Below are 13,194 nucleotides of genomic sequence, written 5' to 3'. Positions count from 1 at the left end.
GGCGGCTTCTTGCAGACTGACAGCTCTGACTGTTCCATGCAGACTAACAGCTTTGGCAGCTCCTTGCCGACTGGCAGCTCCTTGCAGACTGGCAGCTCCTTGCAGACTGGCAACTCCATGCAGACTGGCAACTCCATGCAGACTGGCAACTCTGGCTGCTCCAAGCAGACTGACAGCTCTGGCTGCCCCATGCAGACTGGCAGCTCTAGCTGCTCCATGCAGACTGGCAACTCTGGCTGCTCCATGCAAACTGGCAGCTCTAGCTGCTCCATGCAGACTGGCAGCTCTGGCTGCTCCATGCAGACTGGCAGCTCTAGCTGCTCCATGCAGACTGGCAGCTCTAGCTGCTCCATGCAGACTGGCAGCTCTAGCTGCTCCATGCAGACTGGCAGCTCAGACTGCTCCGAACAGGCAGGAGGCTCCGGCAACGCTGTAGAGGAGGAAGGCTCTAGAAACGCTGAACAGGCGGGAGACTCCGACAGCGCAGGAGAGGGAGAAAGCGCTGGCTGCGCTGAACAGGCGAAGCGCACTGAAGGCCTGGTGCGTGGTACTGGAACTGGTGGTACTGGATCGAGGACACGCACAGGAAGCCTGGTGCGGGGAGCTACCATCGGAGGACTGGTGTGTGAAGGTGGCACAGGATGGACTGGACTGTGAAGGTGTACTGGAGAGCCTGAGAGCAGGACTGGCACAGGACGTGCTTGGCAAGGTAGGTACACAGGAGGCCTAGTGCGTGAGGCTGGCACATTTTTCACCAGCCGACTAACACGCACCTCAGGACTAGTATGGAGCGCTGACCCAGGTGCCATTAAATCCCCGACGCGCTCCGTCAGACGAATTATATACCTAAAGCACCAAACTAGCAACTCCCTCATTACTCTCTCCTCCAATTTCCCCATTAACTCCTTCACAGACTCTGCTTCGCTCACCTCCAACACCGGTTCTGGTCTCCTCCTTGGCTCCTCACAATAAACAGGGAGAGTTGGCTCAGGTCTGTCTCCTGACTCAGCCACTCTCCCTCTGTGCCCCCCCCCAATAAATTTTTGGGGCTGATTTTCTGGTTTCGCTCTGCGCCGCCGTGTCACTCTTTTCGACTCCATTATCCTATAGCCCTCTTTGCACTGCTCCAGCGAATCCCAGGCGGGCTCCGGCACTCTCTTTGGGTCGGCCGCCCACCTGTCTATTTCTTCCCACGTCGTATACTCCAATCCTCTGCTGTCCATAACGTCCTCCCTTCGCTGCTCCAGCTGCCTGTTAACACGCTGCTCGGTCCGTGTGTGGTAGGTGATTCTGTAACGGCGTTCTTCGTTTGTCGAAAGAAAGTCGGACCGAAATGCAGCGTATTGGTTTACTCATGTTCTTTAATGGAACAAAATGATGATACACGAAATAACATATAAATACAAACAACAACAAAACGGAACGTGAAACCTATTACAGCCTATTTTTTATAAAAATTAATTTATTATCATCAATACCATTCATTCTTTACAACTCATAATTTACATACATACTCAAATAATGGTATTTTTAATTAAACTAATTAAATTAAACTAAACATAAACCCCAAACAAAACCTCAGGGGAGCATCTTCCCTCCCCGTCACCCTACAAAATACCTTCCCCTATCTCCCTGTCCCTAATATATCCTCTTACAAATCTAAATGACACCCAGCCCTAAACCCCCCTTCCACCTCTCCCGAGCAGCATGCTGCCCCCACTTCCTCTCCTCCCTCTTCATCCTCCCCCTCAAATCTCCTTCCACTCTCCTCACTATCCCTTCCACCCCCCAATCTCTCCCTGTCTTCTCCATGTTCAGCCTTGCTTCCCACAGCCCCCGTTTAAAGAGACTAATGAGAAGCCAGAGCAGAAACCTGTCCCTATCCGTCCCTCTCGCTCTCCCTACACCCCTCTCTAACCTGGCCCACGTCAATACAAAATCCCCCTTTACCAAACCTAACAACACCCGTGCCCTAACCCATACTACTCCAGCAAAGGCACAGTCCCAAAAGACATGGCGCACAGTCTCCTCCCTGCCACAAGAGGATCTTGGACAGGTGGGGGATTGCACTAAACTATACCGGTACAAGATGGAACGTACCGGCAAACACTTACGAAGGCTCAACCAATTCAGGTCCTTGAGCCTGTTGTCCAGACCCCGCACCTGCACTCCCTCCCAGACCGCTTCCGAGATGCCTACTACAGGCGCCGGACTCTCTGCCTTTCTGACCTCCTCGTACAGGTGCCTATGATCTAAACCTACTTGGGCAACTTCAACCTCTGGGTGCGCACGCAGCCACTTGGCCGCATGACCAAAGTGCCACGGCAGCTGTTCCGCCCGAGGACCCGTGTTAGACCACACCATTATGCTTCTCGCCTGATACGAGAAAAATACCCGCAGAAGGTAACCGGACGGGTGTATCACTGGCTGAGCAAGCTCCGTTAACAAGAAAGAAACAAAAATTGTGTCCAGCTTGAGGGGGAAATGTGGTACCCCCCTACCTCCCTCCCCGATGGGACAGATCATGCGTGCCCTGGCGACCCACTCATACCTGCCACTCTACATAAACTGAAACACAAGCTTCACTAGAGGCCTTCTCAGACAAGCCGGCAATGGGTAGATGTATGCCAAATACAAAAGCGACGGCAACACATCCACCTTTAGGACCAGGACTTTGCCCATAAAAGACAAATACCTAGCTTTCCACATTGCTAGCTTCCTCTGTACCACTGCAATACGCATGTTCCAGTTTAGCGTCGCAGAGCCGGAGGTCTCAAAATGGACCCCGAGAATCCTCAGGGCCCCCTCACAGAGAGATAACCCCCCAGGCACATCCGTTCTACCGCGCCATCTTCCGAAAAACTTGACGGAAGACTTTGCATGATTCAGAACTGCTCCCGACGCTCGAGTGAAATCCCCAAAGATGGCAAGGGACCTTGTCAGGCACGAGTCCTTGCACAACAACAAGGAAGTGTCGTCGGCGTACTGCGTCATCTTAACACGCAGTCCACCACTTCCAGGGATCAGCAGACCTTCCACCCCTGTGTCTGCCCCCAGAGGCTCCATGTACAGAACGAAGAGGAGAGCCGAGAGTGGGCACCCCTGCCTGACCCCAGACGAGAGGTCAAAAACGTCACCCAAGTGACTATTTACACTAACTCGGCACCCCGCTCCGACATATAATGTACGAATCCATCCTATAAACTTCTCCCCAAATCCTAATCGACCTAACACTCTGAATAAAAAGGATCTATTCACGCGATCAAAGGCTTTCGCCTGATCTAGCGCTGCTACTATAAAAGGCAGTCCTCTATCTTCAACCCAAGCGATGGAGTCCCTGATTAACTGTAGGTTCCATCTAATACCCGCACGTCTGATCCTCATGAACGACGTAGGGAAGGGCTGTGCGCAACCGGTCTGCTAAAACCTTTGCAAGTAGCTTGTAATCTACACACAGCATGGTCAACGGCCGCCAGTTGCCAAGGTCAGTTACTTCCCCCTTCTTATATAAAAGTGACAGCACACCAACAGCCATTGATCCCCCCGGGACCCCCGTCTCAAGGATGGCCTTCAAGACTTCGAGGACCACTGGTCCAAGTATACCCCAAAACTTGAGATAAAACTCAGCCGGCAGCCCATCCATCCCAGGCACCTTCCCTTTTCCCATCCTCCTAAGAGCGCTCTCAACCTCTTCTAGTGAAATCTGGGCCTCCATCACTTCTCTAATGTCCTCCGGCAACTGCCTGGACAAGTGTTCTAAAAACACATTTCCCTGCTCTACATCTATTTCCCTTTCCTTAAATAAACCTTGGAAATGATCAGTTGTCACCCTGACCATATCCTCTGGTTCTCTAACTATACTACCATTTTCTTCCCTAACACCATGCATTACCTTCCTACTCTGTCTTGCCCTAACCAACTTAAAGAACATAGCAGAACAAGTCTCATTATGTTCTAGAAAGCCGCTATGCGCACGCTCCAGGAAAGCTCGAGCCTTCCGCTCCTGCAACTCCCTGAGCTGCGCCTTTAGGGTTGAGGATCTCTCCCAGTCAAACGACCCGCCGAGGTTGCCTGCCTCGTATTCGAGTTCAATTAACCTTTGGATACGATCCACCTCCCTCCTCTCCTCCCTTTTTTTCCTCTTGCAATACCCTATTATAAAAGCCCTAATCCTCACCTTAACTAATTCCCACCACTCTAACACCCCCTCGCACATGGACCGGAGACCCTCAAGCCTCCTAAAGAAAACAGAAAACCCTGCTCCTCCAGCACATCCCGATCTAGCTTCCAGTACCCCTTACCAAAGAGGCAAACTGGCGACCCCACCTGCAGGAGCACCCCGTCGTGATCCGAAAAGAAAACAGGCAACAGCCGCCCAGACAACTTTCCCAAAGACCTGGGTACAAAAATATAATCGAGCCTCCGCTCAACCCCCCTGGAGTTACGCCATGGAGGACCGTCCATTTTCGGAGTAGTGTGCATACCACCATCTACCAGACCATGGCAAGCCATTAGCCTAGCAATGGCACCTGCACTGTTATCCCCCCTCTTCCTAAATCTGTATTAAAATCCCCCCCTATCACTAATTTCCTATTTGTGACACACAGGGGTGTCAGACAGTCCACCATCTCCCTCCTGTCTGCCACCACCTGTGGCCCATACACCACCACTAATCTAGATTTACAATCCCTTATCGTGACATCCACCCCTATAACCCTCCCCTGCATTACCACAAATTAATCCTCCACTTTTACCTCCCTGTGCCCACACAAAATCCCTACCCCCGATGAGTGCACCCCCCCTACACACCAAACCGACTCTCCCTTGTCCCACTCCCTCTTAAATCTACTAACATCCCCTCCATCCCTCAGGTGAACCTCCTGTAAAAAAACAAAAATCAAAACCCACACCCTCCAAATAACTAAACACCACCCTCCTCTTAACAATATCTCTTAAACCCCTTACATTTAAACTAACAAAAGTAAAATTAGACTCCATGAAAAAAAATAAAACATGTAATACACACAAATTCTAAACTCAGACAGAAAAAAAAAAAAAAAAAAAAACAGGAGACTCACCCGATGCTCCCCTGCTCCATATCTACCGGTGAGAACACCATCCGTAATCCCGACATCCCCCCCTCTTCCTCCATCACACCATCCCAGGATGCAGGAATAGTGTTTGGCTTCGGGGTGCCCTGCACCCTGGGTCTACCCCCACAATCCTCCCCCTCCCCAGTGTTGCAGCTGGTTTGGAAAAAAATTGGGGAGGCTGAGTCCCAAAACAAAAAACTCCCCACCTCCTCCTGTACCCAGTCCTGAGTCTTGTTAGGTGTGTCCCCACCCAAATGAAGTTGAGAGTCTTGGGAAACTAGCAGCAACCCAGAGGTTTCTCCCACCCCCATCACTCTCTTGGCCATCCCCTCCCCCTCACTGTCGGCCAATCGCACCCTCCTCTTCATTCTCTTCTTTGGTGATGGCGGCAGTGGAGAGATACCCCCCCCCCCGCCAGCTCCTCCACAATAGCCCTCATCTCTTCCACCATGTCCACTTTCTCTTCCACCGTCTCCTTCTCCACCACTCCTCCCTCGCTTTCTTCTCTCTCATGCTCCTCCACTCGGTTGCCTTCTTCCACCGCTTTTCCTGGTTCTCCTACTCCTGTGCCTTCCGTTTCCTTCTCTCTTCCATCCGCCACTTCTTGCTCCTCTTCCTTCCTTGTGGCCTTCCCCTCTGGACTTGTATTCTTGTCATGAGGTGTGTTTCCTTCCCCTCCTCTTCTTCCCCCATCCCCCGCTCCTGCTCCCTCCCCAGCCGCAGACGCATATGACCTCTGACGGGCCGGGCACCCCCGCCACAGGTGTGCTGACGAGCCACACCCATGGCATGTCTTAGGCTTGTCACAATCCCTCGCCTCGTGATCCTCAGATCCACAAAATCTGCATTTTCTCATGCTGCACGAGGCGAAAATGTGACCATAGGCCATACAGCGCCTGCAAAATGGGGGCTGACGTGCATAAAAAAATGTCCCCCTGTCAGCCCCAAGGGAGAACATAGCAGGAGGATGGAGGTAGCCACCATGTCCCTTTGGGTCCTCCCTGAGGAGGGCCTGGAAACCTCTCCTCCCATTCCAAAACCCAAGGGAGTCTTTGAGGTGCCTAGCTGAGGAAACGTTATCCATGTATCTCCCCAGAAAAGCCCTCACTTCTTCATCCTTAACGTAAGGGTTGTACATGTTAACAGTTACAACCCTAAAGTTATTCTTCGCCAGACTTGATATTTCGTAGTGGCACATCGGCCTCTCACCTCCCATTGCTCTTGCCCTTCTCAGGATATCATCATGTTTTTCTTCAGTATATAGCGCGACGTCGTATGCTCCCTCCAACGAGTTGCCTTGGAAACAAAACACGTCCTTCACCGTCAGCTTTAGAATCCCCATCAATATAATCCTTCCAAAAGATTCTCGTCCTAAAGGCTCCAACTCCTTTTCCTTCCAAGCAAAACGAATCGTGTTAGCCAGCCCAATCCCAGGGACCGACCGTGATGATGTATTTAGCACCATCTCCGCAAGGAGAATGGCGCTCGTACTCTTCTTCTTCCAATACAAAAAAAAGAAAATCCAAAAGTGACCGAAACTGTCTGGTGAAACTACACAGAGACAGGAACAATCACCCACGAAATACAAAGTGAAACCCAGGCTACCTAAATACGGTTCCCAATCAGAGACAACGAGAATCACCTGACTCTGATTGAGAACCGCCTCAGGCAGCCAAACCTATGCAACACACACCCCTAATCAGCCACAATCCCAATAACTAAAAAACCCCACTAAGAAATACAACAAACATAAACCCATGTCACACCCTGGCCTGACCAACTAATTAACTAAAACACAAAATACTAAGACCAAGGCGTGACAGAAGGAGCAAAAACCTGCAGACACTTGGCCCTGCGACTCATGTGCTCTAGTGTGTGCAGACAGTATCGTCAGTGGAGGAGAGAGAGTGTAGAGTGACACACACAGCATTTATTTGATTTTAGCTGCCTGTGATGGGCAGGACTCGCAGGAGACATGTTTGTAAAGGAATTTGTTTAATCTATGTAGCCTGTTCATTCCTTCTTGATGTTTTGTTGTTTCTCTGTAATACCAGCCACGTATAGCAATTTGATGAAGTTGGCGTAAGCTAGCCAGCTATATAGGATCCCAATCTCCCAACATCATACCAAACCATTTCAGGCTATTCATCAAGTTAGAGTAGCTTGTCTAAGTATCTTAGCTGGCATGCCTGCTGGCAAGGTTACTAGACTTTAGATAAGCAAGCAATCACTAAATGTACTGAATAAGACACATTCCTTTCAATATTTTACCCAGACTTGAGCAAATTGAACCACCAGTCAGGAGAATATAGACAGCTCAAGAGGTATGCTTAGATATGCAGACAAATACCTGGTTTAAATGCAATCTGGCACCTTATTATAATATCATGAGTATAAAGGATGACGCCATGATATGTGCCTGTATTGATTATATGATATGCAATATAATGTACTTTGGATGTAAGATCCTAGGCATGTTAGTTTGAGATACTTAAAATGTATGCACACATGACTAAGTTGGCATATATAAAGAATATATCTATCTTTATTTTTTTACATACATTTAGGCATAATAATTATGGCTCTACCCACATGTAGATAATATGGTCTAAATACTGCAGTATTACTATATTTATATACAATAGTATTCACTGTAGTGTTTTTGCTGACATGACTGTAGTATACTGTAGTATTTACTGTAGTGTTCTTGCGGACATGAATGTAGTATACTATTGTATTTGTATTTAATATGGAGCCCCATTAGCTGCTGCCAGGGCAGCAGCTACTCTTCCTGGGGTCCAGCAAAATGAAAGCAGTTTATACAACTTTAAAAACATAAAAATACATTCAATATTACAATACCTTCTCAGACTGTGTGCCCTCAGGCCCTTACTCCACCACTACCACATATATGTGCTGGGGCTGAATAATTTTGCACGCCCAATTTTTCAGTTTTTGATTTGTTAAAAAAGTTTGAAATATCCAATAAATGTCGTTCCACTTCATGATTGTGTCCCACTTGTTGTTGATGCTTCACAAAAAAATACAGTTTTATATCTTTATGTTTGAAGCCTGAAATGTGGCAAAAGGTCGCAAAGTTCAAGGGGGCCGAATACTTTCGCAAGGCACTGTATTTGGTCAGGCCAGGGTGTAACATGGGTTTTTTGTGGTGTGTTTTGTCTTGGGGGTGTCTAGCATAGTCTATGGCTGCCTGAGGCGGTTCCCAATCAGAGGCAGGTGATTATCGTTGTCTCTGATTGGGAACCATATTTAGGCAGCCATATTCTTTGAGTGTTTCGTGGGTGATTGTTCCTGTCTCTGTGTTTGTTGTCACCAGATAGGCTGTATAGGTTTTCACATGCCGTTTGTTGTTTTTGTATTGTTCGTGTTTTTTTCAGTTGTCATTAAACATGTCTCAAAAATACCACGCTGCATTTTGGTCCGCTTCTCCTTCACCGGACGAGAACCATTACAGTTGCAGTCATTTCAGTCTGACATTTCAGCTGACATGTGTAGCGTTGAGTCACCCGCATACATAGGCACTCTGGCTTTCCTCAAAGCCAGTGGCAGATCATTATTATTAATGATTATTATTATTATTATTATTATTATTATTAATGAATTATTACATCATTATTAAAGATTGAAAAAAAGTAATGGGCCTTGACTATAGTATTCACTGTAGTGTTTTTGGACTTTACTGTACTATTCACTGTAGTGTTTATGCCGACATGACTGAAGTAACAAATGTCGACTAGAGTTAGCTAAAATGGCACAACTACCAGACTACACCAGTTACTGTTTAATGAGCGAGAACTCAACAGTTCTGAGCAGTGCAGCAGACTAACAGAATTGTATTACAATTCTAACATCTCAACGTTAGACAGGTTCTAGGCCAACTAAAGGGAAACAGTATAGAGGCAGACATAAAGAACAAGCAACGTTTATCGAAGCTTAGAGAATTACAGTGCATTCAGAAAGTATTCAAATCAAGTCAAATTGTATTGGTCACATACACATGGTTAGCAGATGTTAATGCGAGTGTAGCGAAATGCTTGTGCTTCTAGTTCCGACCGTGCAGTAATATCTAAAAAGTAATCTAACAAATTCACAACGACTACCTTATACACACAAATGTAAAGGGATGAATAAGTATTCAGACTCCTTCACTTTTTCCACATTTAGTTTTTTCTTCTAATCAATCTACCCACAATACCCTACAATGACAAAGCAAAAACAGTTTTTTTTTTTTTTTTGCAAATTTATAAAAAATGTAAACTTAAATATCACAGTTAAATAAGTATTCAGACCCTTTACTCAGTACTTTGTTGAAGCACCTGTGGCAGCGATTACATCCTCGAGTCTTCTTGGGTAGGACGCTACAAGCTTGGCACACCTGTATTTGAAGAGTTTCTCCCATTCACCCGTTCAAGCTTTGTCAGGTTGGATGGGGAGTGTCACCGCACAGCTATTTTCACGTTTCTCCAGATATATTCGATCGGGTTCAAGTCCGGGCTCTGGCTGGGCCACTTAAGAACAATCAGAGACTTCTCCCGAAGCCACTGCTGCTTTGTCTTGGCTGTGTGCTTAGGGACATTGTACTGTTGGAAGGTGAACCTTCACCCCAGTCTGCGATCCTGAGCGCTCTGGAGCAGATTTTCATAAAGGATCTCTCCGTACTTTGCTCCATTCATCTTTCCCTCCATTCTGACTAGTATCCCAGTACCTGCAGCTAAAAAACTTTCCCACAACAGGATGCTGCCACCACTATGCTTCACCATAGGGATGGTGCCAGGTTTCCTCCAGACATGACGCTTGGCATTCAGGCCAAAGAGTTCAATCTTGGTTTCATCAAACCAGAGAATCTTGTTGCTCATGGTCTGAGAGTCCTTTAGGAGCCTTTTGGCAAACTCCAAGGGGGCTGTCATGTGCTTTTTACTGAGGAGTGGCTTCCTTCTGGCCACTCCACCATAAAGGCCTGATTGGTGGAGTGCTGCAGTGATGGTTGCTATTCTGGAAGGTTCTCCCATCGCCACAGATGATCTCTGGAGCTCTGTCAGAGTGACCATCGGTTTCTTGGTCACCTCCCTGACCAAGGCCCTTCTCCCCTGATTGCTCAGTTTGGCCGGGCGACCAGCTCTAGGAAGATTCTTGGTGGTTCCAAACTTCTTCCATTTAAGAATGATGGAGGGTACTGTGTTCTTGGGGACCTTCAATGCTGCAGTAATTTTTTTGTACCCTTTAGTACACAATCCTGTCTTGGAGCGTTACAGGCAATTCCTTTGACCTCATGGGTTAGTTTTTGCTCTGACATGCACTGTCAACTGTGGGACCTTACACTGCTGCTCCCGAATGGTGCAGCAGTCTAAGGCACTGCATCTCAGTGCAAGAGGCATCACTACAGTCCCTGGTTCGAATACATGCTGTATCACATCCGGCCATGATTGGGAATCCCATGGGGCAGAGTACAATTGGCTCAGCGTCGTCCAGGGTTGGCCGGGGTAGGCCATCATTGTAAATAAGAATTTGTTCTTAACTGACTTGCCTAGTTAAATAAAGGTTAGATTTACAAAAAAATACACTGGTGTGTGCCTTTCCAAATCATGTCCAATCAATTAAATTTACCACAGGTGGACTCCAATCAAGTTGAAGAAACATCACAAGGATGATCAATGGAGAAAAAATAAATATGACAAGATGACAAAAATTGTGACAAACAATACTATGTAGCCATTGATAAATTAGCCTGATATAGCTTCGGCCTACCATGCTGCACGCTATTGCACCCCTTTTCTACTGTATACCAGTCATGTCTGCAAAGCACTATAGTGAATACTATCGACATAGTATACTGTCAGGATTTGGCCAGGGTTGTTCCAGTTGTTTGTCAGTAGATGTCCCCATTGTGCTTTTTGTCCCTATGTTTTTCCCTTGATCCCCATTATTGTTTGCACCTGTGTCTCGTTTCCCCTGATTGTATTTAAACCCTTTGTTTCCCTCAGTTCTGTGCTCTGTGTTTGTATGTTAGCACCCTGCCCTAGTGTTCTGTGTGCTCTTGTCGATTCCGGGTAACGTTCTTGTGGTTTTTTGTTTTTGTCTAGTTTTGGTGAGTTTCTTTTTAGGTCTTTTTGTGTTTTACCTTCCACCTTTTGGATTTGCCATTTTTTATTTATTAAATACACCGTCTTAAGTACTGCTGTGTCTGCCTCATCTTCTGGATTCTGCTGTCTATTCGTGGCTCAGTTGGTTAAGTGACTGTTTCTCACTCCGGAGACCCAGGTTCGAAACCGGGTCCTGACAGTATACTGCAGTAATGCCCGCAAAAACACTACAGTGAATACTATAGTAAAGTCCGCAAAAACACTACAATGAATAATATTGGACATAAATATAGTAATACTAGTATTCAGACCATAATATACTGTAGTATTTTTTTATGTGGGTTAGCTGTAAATGTGTAACATGTTTGACGGTTGTACTAGGACATCAATGGAAATACATTTGAAACTTTTTGTTATTCTTGACAAATTCCAAAATGCAAATTCCTAAATGTTAAATAAGAACAAATTCTTATTTATAATGACGGCCTACCAAAAGACAAAAGGCCTCCTGCGGGGATGGGGGCCTGGGATTAAAAATAAATACAATATAAATATAGAACAAAACACACATCACAACAAGAGAGACACCACAACACTACATAAAGAGAGACCTAAGGCAACAACATAGCACGGCAGCAACACATGACCCACACAGCATGGTAGCAACACAACATAACAACAACTTGGTAGCAGCACAAAACATAGTACAAACATTATTGGGCACAGACAACAGCACAAAGGGCAAGAAGGTAGAGACATCAAAACATCACACAAAGCATCCACAACTATCAGTAAGTGTCCATGATTGAGTCTTTGAATGAAGAGATTGAGATAAAACTGTCCAGTTTGAGTGTTTGAGTGTTTGTTCCAGCTCGTTCCAGTTGCTAACTGCAGCGAACTGAAAAGAGGAGCGACCCAGGGATGTGTGTGCTTTGGGGACTTTAACAGAATGTGACTGTCAGAACGGGTGTTCGGCAGTAGATATCTCAGATAGGGGGGAGTGAGGCCTAAGAGGGTTTTATAAATAAGCATCAACCAGTGGGTCTTGCGACGGCTATACAGAGATGACCAGTTTACAGAGGAGTATAGAGTGCTGTGATGTGTCCTACAAGGAGCATTGGTGGCAAATCTGATGGCCGAATGGTAAAGTGTCATGTCTTGTTATGTCTGTTCCTGTCCTTTCTCTTCACTCTGTCTCTCTCTGCTGGTCTTTTTAGGTTACCTTCTCTGTCTCTCATTCTTCAGCTGTTCTACATCTCCCCTAACTAGCTCATTCACTCTTTCACACCTGTTCTCTCTTCCCCTCTGATTAGGTCTCTATTTCTCTCTCTGTTCCTGCTACTTTCAGTGTCTGATTCTTGTTTGTGTTTTTCATGCCAGAAGCAAGCTGTCGTCCCGTTTGCTTCCACCTTGTCCTATCCTGTCGGAGTCTGCCTGGCAGGTGCATCCTGCATTATACTAACGTTCTTTTTGTTCCATTGACAACGTTGTAAGAGGATTTATGCCATTCCTGTTTTTTCATTAAAGAACTCTGTTTTCTGTTAAAACCGCTTTTGGGTCTTCACTCAAGTACATAACAGAAGAATCAGACCAAGAATGGACCCAGCGGCTCCGGACCCTTTTCACTCCGCCGTCGAGATCCAGGGAGCGATGCTAGGCAGACACGAGGAGGAATTGTCTGCTGCTCGACATGCCGTTGAGACCCTGGCCGTCCTAGTCTCCGACCTCACAAGACAGGTTCACCAACTCCACCTCGATCCACCGCCCACTTCCAGGGTTTCCGAGTCTCCGGAGCCCAGGATCAACAACCCGCCCTGTTACTCAGGGGAGCCCACTGAGTGCCGCTCATTCCTCACTCAGTGTGATGTGGTGTTCTCTCTCCAGCCCAACACTTACTCCAGGAGCGCAGCCCGCATCGCCTACGTCATTTCTCTCCTCACCGGACGGGCGCGTGAGTGGGGCACGGCAATCTGGGAGGCGAGGGCTGAGTGTATTAACCA

The sequence above is a fragment of the Oncorhynchus masou genome, chromosome 3 (assembly GCF_036934945.1).
Source record: "Oncorhynchus masou masou isolate Uvic2021 chromosome 3, UVic_Omas_1.1, whole genome shotgun sequence".
In the NCBI taxonomy this organism is placed as follows: Eukaryota; Metazoa; Chordata; class Actinopteri; order Salmoniformes; family Salmonidae; genus Oncorhynchus; species Oncorhynchus masou.
The sequence above is the reverse complement of the archived record's forward strand: the minus strand, read 5'-3'. Positions refer to the sequence as shown.